General features: G+C 37.3%; 1 protein-coding gene across 2 annotated transcripts in view; it reads left to right on the forward strand.

Moving 5' to 3' along the window:
- The window catches only part of GABRG3 (gamma-aminobutyric acid type A receptor subunit gamma3), a 304,616-nt gene that overhangs the window by 23,055 nt on the left and 269,487 nt on the right, over positions 1–12,074 (forward strand). The window contains exon 1 of one of the 2 annotated variants that reach the window (XM_036382175.1): positions 3,816–3,884. The exons of the other annotated variant lie outside the window; for it this stretch is intronic. The gene's annotated coding sequence lies outside the window, so the exon portion shown is untranslated. Of the gene's footprint in view, positions 1–3,815; positions 3,885–12,074 lie in introns of those variants that run through there. 2 annotated transcript variants of the gene reach the window in all.

Raw genomic sequence — 12,074 nt, forward strand, 5'->3', positions numbered from 1 at the left:
TCAGATTACTGTTCTTGTTTCTAGAGCATATTTATATATTGTCATTAAGTTTGGATCTCTCATAATAAAAAAATATATGCATTAAAGAAAACTTTTAAGATGAATGGACTTTTTTCTAATAAAACAAAATCACTTCTTGTACATGCTTGTTCTTGTTGCCTTAAGCTCTGGTAGTCAGTGCCTCCCTATGAAAATATTTCTGGGAGGTAGTAGTAATAAAATGAAATTTGAATCTGTCCGTGGCTTCTGTTCCCCCATTGGCCTTGTGAGAGGCTTGTATAATCTCAAAAGTGAAACTGACTGGAAAAGAGGAAGCTGGGCCTGGGGAAATGAACATAGATTCATTATTTTACATATCACCCTGGCAGCATCTACATTTGGTCTTCTCTAGAGCTCCACTTTGTGTAACTAAAACAGGGCCTGGGAGATACAGACTTGGATAAAGAAGGGCCTTAGGCAGCTCTTGTTTGAGGTGCAATTGGATGAGCTAATTACTGTTAATTTTTCTGCAATGTAGCTTACGTGCTGTGATGTGCAGCAGTAAAATGCATACTGCCATAATTTACTGCATTGGCAGGAAATCCAGTTTACTTCTTGGAGGAGGGATAGATTCTGTCATAAGTCTTTGGTAAAGAACTGATCTTAGGTCTGCTGCTCTGTCTTATCAGAATTCAAGCAGATTGTCAAATATGGATGAACTTAGCCTTAGAGTTGTCTCAAAAGGTGTATGACAAATGAGCAATTTAATTTCAGTAAGATAGTAAAATTAAATGTCTCATCTGCTCAGTAGTGGATATTAAAAAAGATTTGAAGAGCAGCTAGGCTGAATATTTTTTCCATAGATAACAGGGTGACAATATGTAACAGGTACCTCCTCTTTGAGGTAATGTATTAGCCATCACACGAAAAGTGGTAAGAAACTCCTTTCCAGCTTTTAAAGCTGGAAAGTTTTTAAAACTTTAAAAATTAAGTTGCAGTTTTTAAAGCTTGATTTTTCCCACTTCAAAAACCTGTTTCTTGGACCTGCAGGCCTTTAGACGTAGTGTACTAAGTGTTAAAGTCCCTTTAGAAAGCAGTAGTTGCCCTTCTTGTCTGTTCAGCAATACATGGCTTCACATTCTTTATAGCCAGCACTTGGGAAAGTTAGTTTAGAAAAACTATGGCTAAATTGCTGTAAAGGGTATTGAATTACTTTAGGGTAAATTGGCAATCTCTTGGCCTAAATCAGTTTCATTTTTGAGTGGTCAAGTGTTTATCAACTTTATTTTAGATTTTGAGCTTTCCATGATTGCTCCATAAAAGAGTAATTACTTTTGTGTTGACCTGTTTATTGGATTCCTGAATGATATTGATGTAATTTAAACTATGGTTTTGAGAGTTTGGTCTTCCTTCGTGCTTTCAGTTATGGATTTATTCAGGAAGCAAATGGATGTTGCTGATTTGTTCTGTAAGTACTAGATATGTACTAATGACAAGTTGTCATAAGACGCCATGGTATAACTTTCTTGGGATGTAGACCTAGATGTCACAGCATCCATAGAGCAATTCTAGCAGCATTATAAATGTGCTTGGTAGTTAGGAAGGAATAGCTGAATACAGTGTAACCCCCTATAAACCATTATTGGGCCACAGAATCATCTTCAGTTTTCTGTAAGGTTTTTTGCGTGGTAAAGAATGAATACTATTCATCAGCATCATTTGAATATCAGAACAATGATTTTCCACACCATTATTGCCATGAGCAAAACCCAGAAGACCCTCCCTACCTTACTTTTTTTTTCCATAAGAGAGCTTGTCATCAGTCTAATTGGTCGTAATTTCCTTTTTTGTCAGATTTCTAAAAAAAAAAAAAAAAAAAGCTTTAGAGAATTTTATTACATTTCCTTTCAAGATTTTTTTAGTGAACATGGTGTCCCTTGACTCTTGAGTACTCTCAGATATAGTTTTTCAGATATAAGCAAGGTATTTCTGCTGAATGACTACAAAGAACTGAAGAATAATACAAATGCTTGGTTTCTGCAATTAAAAAGGTCTACAGCCTGCAGGGTTGTATTGTATCCCAGCACTTCCGTGCTTTTGCTGACACCATACACTTTCCTCCGTTTAAATCAAAGTAGTCTTAATTCATTGCTTTCATGGTCTGGAAAAAGGGCTTTTATTTGGTCAAAAATAGTGATATTCTAGGTTCTTTATATGTTTTCATAGCTTTCTTCCTCAAAGGTCTTTCTACCACAGTCTTCTTTTGTATCTGCTTTTCATTAGACTTTTAAGATACAGGTGGTTCTGTTACATTCTGTGTTGCATTGGGTAAGTTGCTCTCTACACTTAAAAATTTATCTTCTCATGAAACTTTGTGGCTCTTTCCCTGCTTCTGCAAATTTTTTTTGCAACCCTTGAAAGCTGAAGAAATGTTATGAGAGGAAGCTGTTATTATAACTATTATTAACTCTTTCTACACTACACAGAAGCAGATCATTTTGACCACAGACTTTTGGATATGTTTTAGTTAAACATCTGAGACATTAAAGTGTAGTGACTGCTTTGAAACTTACCACAGGTATTTTAATGGTAATATAATAATTTTACTAACTGTTGAGGGTTTCTTCAAGTTATAAATGGTAAAGGTATGGAAACTATTCAGGGGTCTAGGAGAATAAATTCTCAAGGCTGTTGTGAGACTCTTAAACGAAAGAAACTGCTGTCATCCTTTCTGACTGTTTCCTGTGCTTACCCCATAATTTATCTAGCAAATTGCATTTCTTGGGAGACTTGGGAGCAGGGATAACTGATTCTGGTTTTCTTAAAATTGCTTTTGTATATTTTTCAAGAACAGAATTTTAAAAAATATTTAAGGAACTTAGTAATAGGAGGTATTAAATCCCTAGCCTTCATACCTTTGTGAATATGGCCCTCTGTTTGTCAGGTCAGATTTATGAAAATTGCAACAGGTTCATAAAAGTATGAGGGTGTCAAACTCTTTCTTACAGTGTCTAGCTTAACATAAATGCCAATGGTTACATCAGCTCCACTGATATTTTCCTTGCATATTTAGTGAATATTTGAATAAGGTGAGATTAGAAATTTAGATGAAATCTTATTGATTCTTGGCATACCAGAATAAATTTGGTATGATTTTTGTTAAGTATTGTTCCTTGGGAATTCTGGCCTAAACAAAATATATGTAATAATAATAGGATTGTTGTACCTGTTTTAATTTGAGATTTCAAATAACAGTATTTGAAGGAAGGAGTTTAGGCCATCTTTTAGAAGGAAAAGTGGAAAAAACACTTGGTCTTACAGGCTCTTCATCATGTTGACATAGACACAGTGATGATTACACTATCATATCATTTGCTTCTCTATTACTGTTCTTCTATGGAGCCAAAAGTTCTTTGGAGGCTATGCAAGAAACTGAACAAATGTGATCCAGCACAGGGAGCTGCAAGAGAGGGGGAAGTCCAGAAATGTTTGGTACTATTTTGAGAACATTCCATAAGACAGTCATGCTATTTCAGATCTCCTGGTCCTTCTCCTTAAGAGAGATTACTAAATCCTTCAAAAGAAAAATCCTGGAAACTGAATTTCATAATCCTGTTGAATACAGAAAAGCACCAGCTCAAAAGTGCCATGGGTATTGTGGCTCTGTACTTGTCCTCCTGGTAATTTCTGCAAGTGGTAACTGCTCATCACCTTTCCTGTGTGTTGCATCTTTTTCTTCTTCAGTTGCATGTACTAACCTTTCTCTCTATTGTCTGTTGATTCTTGTTTTTACCCAGAATATGTTTGTCTAAACAGGCTAGAAGTTTGCAGTGGTTCTCTCAGATAAGAAAAAGGACATGTGTGCCCAAGATTTTAAGACTTTTTCCACCTGTATTGTCTAACCAGTAAGTTACCTTTGTTTTTAGACCTTGCCTTTCAAAATCCTTCTTGGAAACAGTAGCTAGTGAACTCCAGGGATTGTGAGCTTTGGCTGATAGTTCATGTTTGGTAAAGTGTGTTGGCTAACTGAGACAAAGAAATAACTGTCATCTGCTTACACACACTCCATATATCAGACTCTGACAGCTCTGTGCTTTCAAATGGCTTTCCAGGTAGGTATTTCCCTGAGGTATATTTGCTGCAGTGTGCACAGCATGTGTTTCTCATTACCTAGAAGGCCTGTAGATTGTGGTCAAATTACAAAGCAGTCAAATTTGTGAATTACAGAAAGGTACAATAATATAATTTCAATTTATAGAGATTATTATATTGGAATCAAAAAAGCTTTTTTTTTTGTTTGTCTAAGAGTGCCAGTTTCTGAATTTTACTGCTCCTAGTAACTGAAGGATTGGGATCACCAAAAAGCTTGCTGGTCTTTCCCACTGCAAATGGAAATAAAAAATTTCCTCCTGTATTACTTATCTGTCTCAGTCTTGGTCTTCATTACTCTGGGTGAAATTGTGCCTTGAGCACATGCTCACTAAACATCTGGACATCTTTAAGGCAAAGCAGTTTCAATTTTCCTAAGCTAGATTCATGCATTATGCAAATGTTACTTCATTAGACACTGAGATGAGCTATCAAGCTATATTGTTTGGTCAGAATAATGTAGGCTCAATGCTAATTTGAAATCAGACTATCAATTTTGGATAAATTCAGTTCATGCAATCATTTTTGCTTGTGATTCAATTAGGGCATACATAGTGATTGAGGTAAATGCAGTCAATGATTTTGTCTCTGTTTCTGACTTATTCTGATACCTATATGCAGTGTGTGGAACAGCATAAACAATAAAAGAGCTAAATTAATCTCTCAGAAAGTGAATAGAACTATGCCAGGCATAATTTTGAGCCATGTTCTCCTAAAATACTCCACACTGAGAGTCTAATTATAAGACCGAAAATTACCCAAAGTTGATTTTGGCGCTAGAACATATTGGATTCTCACTGTCTTCTGTCTTTTCTTTGAATTTGCACTGTGTGGAGAGTGCAAAGTGAAACACCTGTAAATTGGGGAATTTCTTCTGTGCTGGATGGGGCCAAATAAATAGAGATGTATACAGTATCACAGGATCTGCCTGATGCCTGATACTGCAGTCTGAATTCCACAGGGGACCCAGTTTCTCACCTGACATAACTGGTTGAATTCATCAGTGTAGATAGAAATGTGATCTGTACTAGCCTGCTGCTTTCATATTGCCTTTTACTTAAAGTACCTTTTATTATTTCCAGATTAAAAGGTTAGATACTAGGAGTTTTTATTTTGAATAAAAAAAGGAAAAAAAAAAGACTGCAAGATTGTTTGATTGCACTCTCCTGAAATCTCTTTATCTTCATTGTTTTCCCTGCAATGTGTTCTGTAACTCTCTGGTGTCTGAAACTGTATTTATGTAAATAGGTCTGAGCATTACTTTGCCATCTGGATAGTACTGTAATAATGGCATAAGAAAGAAAAGTGTAAACAAATATAGGAAGTCTGGGAGAATATCTTAAAAAGAGAAAATTTGACCTGTATTTTGAGAGCTGCCTAGCTGGACCAGCTAACAGAGTTTTTGATGGATTGTGGCACAGCAAGGTTAGCTAACTGAAAAGAGGCAGGTTAAAATAATTACTTGAGAGTTTCTTCTGGATTTTTAAAAAGTCTGTCTAAACTGGCATTGTGTGATTGTTCTAGATAATGATAGCTGATACATTAAATGGTCAACTTGTGTAAATTCTTTGATTTAGCTCAGATTTATTCATGAAGTTTTTGTTGACATAGTAGTGTTTAGGAATGTGGCTTCTTTCTAGATATCTCACTACCTCTTACATGTGGAATTGGTTTTTTGCGTTCTGTTACTAATATATTTCAGCCTGTAAAAATACAGCCAGTGATAACATACTAGAATCTCTCAAATTTCAAACTCTTTATAGGTCTAGAGTTATGAGGATCTTTGTAAAATGCTTTGAATAAAATGACAAACAAACTAGCAGTCAAAATCATAATTAAATTAAATTGAGGAGCATGTAAAAAATCTGTCAGCTTCTAAATAAATGATCTGATTTATGCCAAGTATCACATGGAAGCTAAAGTCAGGAACTAGATTTGTGTGGAGGGATAGAATGTAAGAAAATAGTGCAGAAGGTAGTCTCACACCTGAGGAGTTGCAGCTGTACTAATCACCAAAGATTAGGAACAGGCCTGCCCTTTACAGGCCACAGCTGTGTCCAATAAGAAGAGTGCTACAAAAGACATGGAGTTTGTTGGTTGTGCTGTGAAGAAGAAGTGTTAGTGCTGCAAGGAGCTGCTCGTGAGACATCACCAAGAAGGTATGGAACTTTTGCAAAAGAGGGCAACAGATTTGAAAGTGTTTTTTGAATATTTTGTTTCTAATGGAGTCTTACAAGGCTCAGTTTCAATTTTCATTCAGAATTTGAAGCTTGTCCATGGACTAAATCTTCATTTCTTTGAACTGAGCATTTTCCAGGATGAGATGGAGGACAGAGTCAGTTTTACCCAGAAAAAACTGTAGGCAATTTTAGCTTTATTTAGTAATTTGTTCCTGTGGCTCTATCTTGGACTATAAAACTAAAAATGGTGAAATAAGGGTATAAGTACTTGGGGTTGATGCTATAACCTAATTAAACATCTGTGTAATATTTTTCTTTAGAAATAGTGATTAATATTGTGAAGAATAGCAGATATATATATTATAAAATTTTGCTAAAGGCAGTTCATTCAGTGGTTTGGCTCTGAAGCAATATAGGAACATGTATTTTTTTCACTTTCAAAAGCAAGTGACCTTCCAACTTTCACCAAGCCTTGCTATGTCATGCTAGTTAAAAATGACATTAAATTTTAAGGCTTTGGAGGGGGAAAACTGGTGCATTTCCTGTATGTCAGAAATGCCTTCTGTTGTCTCTGAGGAAATCTGCCTGCAAATGTGGTTGTGCATGCTCTGCAGAAAAAATGGTTTTAGCAGCTTAGGTCTCTGATTCCACCTGTGTTGTGCATGTTTTAGTGTGAGTGTGGGCCAGATTTTTTGGAGAGCTTACATTTGAGCTACTGAAGCTGGTGTAAAAGAGCAATGTTCTGTGCTCCTAGTGATCTTGCTGTAATGCAGCAGCAATGAGGAGTTGGAAAGTCAAAGTTATGGTTGATTTTTTTTTTTTCTCACTTGTATTTAGGCATGATGAAACAGTCCTGCATTTCTTGATAGTCTACCATGGTTTTGCAAAAGTAGTTCCTCCTTCAACAGAGATATAGTTTCTCTTGTCTGAGGCTCTTTGTTTGGTACAGGAGTTTCTCTTTCTTGCTATTGTAGTGCAAGCAGCTGCTTGTAGGGACCCAGCAGGAGGGCCTTGGGGTTGGAGCTCCAGTGGAACATAACTTCTGAATTCTGTCAGAGTTGGTGCTGTCACCACTGCCCTGGGGACCCTGCCCAACCACACTCTGGGTGGAGAAACTTTTCCTGATGTTCAACCTAAACATCCCCTGACACAGCTTCAGGCCATTCCCTGGGTCCTGTCTCTGGTCACCAGAGAGAAGAGATCAGAGCCTGCTCCTCCACTCCCCCTTATGAGGAAGCTGTGACTGCAATGAGGTCTCCCCTCAGTCTCCTCCAGGCTGAACAGACCAAGTGACCTCAGACACTCCTCATACGGCTTCTCCTCAAGGCCCTTCAACTTCCTCATGTTCCTATTTTGGATACTCTCTAACAGTTCAATATTTTCCTTATATTGTGATGCTCCAAACTGCACACAGTATTCAAGGTGAGGCTGCCCCAGTGCAGAGCAGAAGGGACCAATCCCTCAGCTTGCTGGTGATGCTGTGCCTGATGGACCCCAGGACAAGATAAGACAGATAAGTGTCTGGTAGCACATTCAACATATATTTTTAAGCACACACTAAAGCTAAATGGAAAGGCCTTCTATGCTATCTGGACTCTCCTTATGTTTCTCTCTTTAGTGTATCCTTAAGTGCCTGTTTTCTTATTGTAAATTTGCATCAGCTACAAATACAATGGGCTCTCCTCGAAGAGCTGGAAGAGAGGGGCTTCCAGGTCCTGTTGCTTCTGTACACAACTGAACACCTTGCTGAACTATGACTTGCTGCCATTTAACGATCATCTTCTGCCTGCAGCAAAAAGGTGTAAGTTCCTCTGCAATGAGGCATGATTTAGGTAGGGTTTAAGATCCTTTTGCTGTTTAAAGAAAGTATGTTGATTTCTTAATCAGCTTATCCTAAATTTCTGGGATTGCCAGTGAAAGTAGCTTTGAGACTTAAAAGGCATCTTGCACTGCTATTGTGTCAAGCCAGGTATAGTTCTATCTTTGGTGAAATACTTGTATTAATCTTAGTTTTACTACGTAACTTCTGGATATCTCTATAGATGAGATATTGAAATGGCTAGGGATCTCACTTTCTGGTGGAAATTCAGTGGGTTTTAATACAGAATCCATATGTACATGACCTGACAAATAGTTTTTGAAGGGTGGATTGCCTGCATCTTTTTCAGGACTAGTTTGAAAGAAACAAATAAACTGGACAAAAGAAAGTTACATGAAACTCTCTGAGTCAACATGAGATGAGCCTGCAGAAAGTGTGGCAGCCTCTTGAGCAGAAGGGCTGCTGGATGGTGGAGCTGGTTGAGGAGAATGGACAATTTGCTTTTGTGTTTTCTTTTCTTTGGATGAGCTGTAAAGTGACATGTCTCATTTGAAACCTGTGAGTTTCTAATAGCCTTTTAAAGAGCAGCTTTCTACTCATGAGCCAGGAGAATTTCTTGAACTTGAAACAGAGATAAAGTGCGGGATTAAATAATTAGAGGCCTTTCTGATGGAATGTAGGAGAATGTAGATCACGATTTTTGCCTGGCCTAGAAAAGAGCCAGGACTTGAGCTCAGGAGTTCACTACTGAATCCTACCCAAACTAGGTATTTAGTTGTTGGTAGCTAGGTTGATTTTGTTTTTTTTCTCGCTCTGCAGTCATTCCCGTGAATATTTTGCATCCCTCTTCAGTGGTTGTTGTGGATACTCAGAATACAAAAGGAACATAACCTATATTTTCTAAATGTAGGATGAGTAATTCACATTACAGTGATTAGAAAACTGAGTGAGAAAAATAACTCAGCTCATATTTTCAAGGGAAGACTGTATGATACACTCCAAATAATGCCCCATATTCTATTTCCAGGTAATTTAAGGAATGTTTTTACTGGGGGGAGTGCAAAGGTTAACAAAAATCTTTATTTTCCCCTAACTATTTTGATATAGTTAAGCAAGAAACACTCCTTGAATAAAGAAGATAAGGCTTAAGTGGAGGTTCAGCATGATTTGCTTGAAGGCATATGACATATGGTAAGTTCTACATCATGTTAGAAGAATTCAGTTGTTGGAAGTAAGGCTCTAGAGCTTTTTGGCATGTAAATCAAATCCCTGCTCACTCATTGATTTAAAATTAGTGCATTATGAAATCAGCCTGCAATTTTTAATGTCATTCATGTGAATGGTCAAAATCTCTAGGTTTACAGGTGCATTCCTCTACTTACTATAGTATATATTTTGAAGAAATTAATCAATGAGTTATTGATTATAATACTTGCCAGTAATGCTGTGTAGAAGTATCTCTATTCAAGATACAGAACCAAGCAAAGGTATCTTCTTTCAGATAACCAAAATTGACACATCTATCCAATCCATAGCTTGAAGGTACAGCCTGAAAGTAGGAACTACAGTATGAAATACTGCTTTTCTGCTTATTCTTCCAACAGATTCTCTGGAGATAAGTTATATTTTTCTTATCACCTTTAGTTTCCTCAACTAATTTTCTCCTCTCAAAAATTGTGTGTACTTTTAGAAAGCCTTTGAAGAAAGTATGATGATGTAGTTTTGGGGGTTTTATTTTCTCTAGGGGAAATTGTGAGGCAAAGTTGCTGTCCCCTTGGCTTGTTGCTCACTTGCCTTGCCTTTTCTCACCTGTGCTCATACCACTTCACTTTGTCTCTTCTCTCCTCCCTTTCCTTCTGTTCTTTTAAGCTCTGGCACAAAGTTAGTACCATGCAACTAACTGCTCTCTCACTCCCTCTGACCCTGGTAGGTGAGATGGGCAGGACAATCAGAAACTTGTGGGTTAAGATGAGAACAGTTTAATAATGGAAAATACAATAGTAAGACTAATAATAAAAATAACATTAATATTAAATGAAAAGGAAAGCGAGAGTTTTGCTCTTTATATGGAGAATTGAAATAATTTTTAGAGTTCTCAGATGGCTTTGAGTCTTGAATGTGTTTTTTCTGATATAATTCAACTATGCAAGCCCATGGCTCAGTTTCAAATTTTAATGGATCCAGGTGCATGGCAACATGGTCTTTTCTACCCCTATTATTCTATAATTCTGTTAAGCTAACAGATACAAGAGCCCTGCTAAGAGGATTTGTTGGTTTTCCTGTGGATGTTGGAAGGAAAAGACAGAATCACTTTGTACCTGCATCTCCTATATTTTGTGTTATAATAAAATAAATGGTGCTGCCCATTATTCTTTCTATAGACTGTGCCCATAAAGTTTTTCTAGACCTTTTCCTTAGCTAGGAAAAACTAGTGGGAGTATTGAGGCTGTTCTTATGTTGGATATGCAGGACACAGTACAATCTTTTTGTGCCAATCAAGTATGAAGGTGTCCCTGCTGACTGAGAGAAGCCATGAATGGAAAAATTGTTGGTTGTTGTCCTAGACATAATGCAGGTGATACTTCATGATGGAGGGAATAAAAGGTGTTCTATAAAGAAAAGAAAGTGTTGCCATTATTGTGGGATTTCTAGATGTGTCTACAAGCTAAAGAATATTTGGGCTCTTAAATTCCCAGTTGGCTTTGTGACCAGAAGGACCTTTCTAAATCATGCTCTTTCAAAGGTTATAAAGGTGCAGCTATTTTGTGGATCCCAGTAGCTGTTCTGACCTGCTTTACAGAGCACAGAGTCCTGTGTTTGTTAGTAACAGCTGTATATTGATTGGCTGGGTCTTAGCTAGTGGTGAACACTGATTTGAAAATGCCTCTGCTTTTCACAGTGATTTCCTACACTGGGAGTGCAATCCCTGTCTGAGATTTCTTTGTCTGGAGATGATAATTTTGTGCCTGAGAGGGAGTATTAAGTATATAATGGCAGTAAACAAAGCTAAATTAGTTAAAGGAGGAGAAATCTTTCAGCAATTAGTAACTGAAAGTTTTATGGGAAGGATAGACTGTAGACCAGGCTAATGTACAGGTTTGGATATAACCTTAGAACCATGCTTGAAAACACTTTTCTTTATGCAGGGCAATAAAAACAGAAGTTATCCTCTAATTCATGAGCTGATTCCACAGTGCTAGTCCTTTTCATATATACTTCTTTAGTCTGAGACCTAAAATATAGTTTTCTGCTCCTGAGGATTAAATGACCAGAATTTTCAATTTAGTCGTTCAGATGAATGCAGAGATTAGCACCTCCTTCTTTTCCTGTGCTGGTGAAGAAGCACATCATAGAGTAGAAATGGAGTTGCTTTCCTTTATGTTTCTTTTCTTACCATGAGAGAGTCGAAATCCAGATTTCCAGATGCAATGTGCTGGATCAAGTAAACGAACAGAGGAAGAGATGATCTTTACAGGCTGAAAAAAGGGAAACGGGAATCTGAAGGGAGAGTTAGTTACTTTCTGGGGTTTAATTCATACAGTCTGCCATTGGCAGAGTGTGGAAATAAAGCCTAGGCACTCTCTCTGCCTCCCTTGTCTTTTTTAAGAGTTTCTGCTTCAAGCTGCTGACATTACATGGCAAAATGGAAATTACTTAACATAAGAGCAGCATATAATCAGAATACCATGTGGAAAGAGTGAGGATACTGGGATTCATTACTGATACTACAAAGTAAGGGGCCTGCTAGGTGTTCCTCTGCTTTCTTTCCCCATCTCTATAAAATAATTCATCTTTACTTCAGTTCTTTCATAATTTCTTACTCTCATTTCCCTTTTGAAGTCCTATGTCTGCCTTTCCTTTAGCTGTACCTAATCCTAACTTATACCATTCCCCTTCTCTATAACATGTATTTCTTCCTGCCAGTAGAACTGTGGCACAGTTGACTA

The sequence above is a fragment of the Molothrus ater genome, chromosome 2 (assembly GCF_012460135.2).
Source record: "Molothrus ater isolate BHLD 08-10-18 breed brown headed cowbird chromosome 2, BPBGC_Mater_1.1, whole genome shotgun sequence".
NCBI classification, from domain to species: Eukaryota; Metazoa; Chordata; class Aves; order Passeriformes; family Icteridae; genus Molothrus; species Molothrus ater.